The following is a 2793-nucleotide window of genomic DNA, read 5'->3' as shown; positions in this document are numbered from 1 at the left end:
AAAAAAAAGAAAAAAAAAGAAAAAGAAAGAAAGAAAAAAATCAGAGAAAAGAAAAAGGAGAGAGACTTTTCTTTGGGCTGGTGAGAAAATGCTCAGGGTAAAAGTTGGTTTGGCGTCTTCATTTCAGCGACAATGGAGCAGAGCTAATTCAATAGGAAACGCGGGGATTTTTTAATGAAAAGACCGCCGGGGTTACACCGAAGTTAAGCTCTTGTGAATTAATTATTAGGGCAAATAAACTGGGAGGGGGGGAGCGCTCGGGAGGGAGTGTTGCAATTTCTTAATATTCTCCTTTTCGTGTTTAACGACAATGCCATTAGGTTTTCGACTCTGGGTGAGCAAAAGGATTTCTTACACTCCCCGGGAAGAGGAGAAGACGTGTTTTTTTTAAAAAAAAAATTAATGGTGCTAATTGCTTTTAAAATAAAATACTACGGAATTTGGCAACGAGCTCCGATTTTTGCTGGCGGTGGCATTTGGGGTTGTATTTCCTTTCGTGGCAACTTGCAGATGCAAAAAAGGAAAATAACGGGGGAATTTAAAAACACGAATGTAAAGGCGAGGCGGCGTGTTTGGCTGTTGCAGATCTCTCGGGCTCGATCGGTTTATTTTTTCCTACATAGAAAACCTGTCTGGGGATCCCTGTGTATTCATCGGGGCGGCGAGAGACTCCCCAGAGCCGCTCCGGGGCATCGGAGGAGTGAATCGGAGATAAAAATTAGGAGCCAGGTTAAACGCAGGAAGGAAGAGGAGAGGTCAGAAGCGAAGTAAAGGTGTGCCAGGAGGGGTGGGGGTGCGGGGGGTTGTGCGTTTTTGGGGAGGGCTTTTTGAGCCTTACAGCAGAGGCTGCAGGCGGTGCAGTATGTGTGTGATTCTGTAAAGACGATGAGGAAGATAGAGACGGAGGGGAGAGGAGGGGGACGCGCCGGCGGTACCTGCGTGCCCGCGCCCCGCTTCCAGCTCGCTGTGGCCCCCGGGCTCTGCGATGCGGCTGTCGGGACGAACCGGGCTCCGGGCTCGGCCTGTCCGTCGAGGAAGGCACGGCCCGGCCCGGTACAGCTCCAGGAGGGACTCCCTTTCCAGGGCCGGGGACGCGGCCCGGGGGCAGCCTGTGCCTCGGCTCTACCCGACGGCGGCAGGCGGGCCGGGCCGTGCCGGGCCGTGCCGGGCCGGACCGGGCAGTCGCGGGTCCTTTCAGCATTTGGACAGCGGTGCGGGGCCGGGAAGGTGGCCGGGGCACGGTGGGAGCTGCACAGGCCAGGGGAAGGTTAGGGGCGGCCGCAGCCCTCTCCCTGTCCGCCGCCACGAGGTCCGTTCCTCAAGAGATGGGGGGCACCACCAAGAGGAGACTCGGGTGGCGGGGTGTGGCGGGGAGCTGGCTCTGCTCTCCCCCGGAGAAGCGCTTTCCGGGCCCGGGGGAAGAGTGGGGTGCCCGGTGGGGCGCCCAGGTGAGCGACGGCGGCCCCGGGGGAGCGGGAGGCAGAGGGGCTCACCAGGGGGAAAGGGGGGTACACGGCCCCCCTCCTCCGCGCAGCCCCGTCCTCGGGGGGTAATTAAGGGGTGAGGCGGAGGGGCTGCGCTTTCTGCTCGGCGGAGCCTGCCAGCCACCAGCCCCCGCCGCCACCGCCGCCTTCCTCCCGTCCTCCTCCTCTCCCCCTCCCTCCCACCGCCTCCTCCCCTCCCCCTCTCCCTCCTCCTCCTCCTCTCCGCCATGGTTGGAGTGAATAGGCGGCTGCCGGGCTGACGTCAGTGCGGGCAGAGCCTGCCGGCGGCGGCAGCTCCCGGCCAGCGACCAGAGCCGGCACCGGCAGCAGCCGGGAAGACGCACGGAGCCGGGGCAGAGCCGCCTCCGCCGCCCGCGCCGGCCCGCGCCCGGGGCTGGGGGCTGCGGGGGGCACTGCTCGGCCGGGGACAGCCCTGCCCGCCCCTCCGCCCACCCCACGGAGGGGAATGGCCCCGCCGTCCGCTTCTCCCGGGGACCACCGTCCTGCCCTCCGCACGGCAGCAGAGTGAGTGTCGCGGCCGGGCATCGCCGCCTCGGCGGGGCGGCCCCGGGGAGGCGGGAGGGTGAGGGGACAAGGTCTCCTCCAGGGGGAACACACCGGCTGCCGGAGGGGGAGGAGGGAGACAGGGAGAGAGGGAGGGGGGTACGAAGTTGGGCCGGTCCCCGCCGGGAAGTTGGTCGCCTCCAGGTGCCGGCACCACGCGGGACCGGGACCGCCCCGCGCCGCTCCCTGGCCCCGGCTCACCCTTGGCGGAGCACGAGTGGGAAACACAGGGGACCTTTTGCTGCCGGGGACGCGTTTGCTCCGGCAGCTTGCCCCTGGATGCCCGGGACGTTGCAGTCCGGGAAAGGGGCCGGGGCGGGCTGAGCCCCGACGGGACGGCGGGGAGCCGGGGCCGAGCGCTGCTGGGGGCTGACGAGTTTCCCCAAAACCTCCCCTCCCGCCGGTCGGAGAAGCGGCACCGGCCAAAACGCCCGGATGAGGCCGAGCCTTCCGGGACACCCAGGCTTTAGGCCGCGGGAGAAATCCCGGGCTCCCGAGGAAGTTCATCCTCCCGGTGCAGAGGGTGCTGCTGCTGGGCCTGTTTATAGGGGTGAGGGGGAGGACATCAGGGCGTCCCTCTCCCCTACTCGGATTTACCCCTGAGGACCAGCAACGGAGCTACCGCTGCTTGTGCCCTGATCTGCCACCGGCTTCTGGTGCTGGAGGATTTATTTCATTTTTCATTTGCTGTATGCATTTTCTTTGCTTAAAAAAAAAAAAAAAAAAAAAAAAAAAAAAAAAAAAA

At 63.1% G+C, this 2793-nt stretch overlaps 2 long non-coding RNA genes across 4 annotated transcripts in view; both read left to right on the top strand.

The window, feature by feature from the left end:
* Positions 1 to 450, top strand: part of LOC117244923 — a 2345-nt gene extending 1895 nt beyond the window's left edge. Inside the window, exon 2 of the long non-coding RNA XR_004498897.1 lies at positions 321 to 450. This is a non-coding gene — a long non-coding RNA (uncharacterized LOC117244923). The remainder of the gene's footprint in view (positions 1 to 320) is intronic.
* Positions 451 to 1899: 1449 nt separating this feature from the next.
* LOC107209492 overlaps positions 1900 to 2793 on the top strand; it is a 40320-nt gene continuing 39426 nt past the window's right edge. Inside the window, exon 1 of one of the 3 annotated variants that reach the window (XR_001523613.1) lies at positions 1900 to 2009. This is a non-coding gene — a long non-coding RNA (uncharacterized LOC107209492). The remainder of the gene's footprint in view (positions 2010 to 2793) is intronic. The other 2 variants (XR_001523615.2, XR_001523616.2) reach the window with 2 other exon arrangements.

Source organism: Parus major, chromosome 10 (genome assembly GCF_001522545.3).
Source record: "Parus major isolate Abel chromosome 10, Parus_major1.1, whole genome shotgun sequence".
Taxonomy (NCBI): domain Eukaryota; kingdom Metazoa; phylum Chordata; class Aves; order Passeriformes; family Paridae; genus Parus; species Parus major.
Note: the sequence above shows the minus strand (reverse complement) of the source record. Positions and strands in the feature narration are given on the sequence as shown.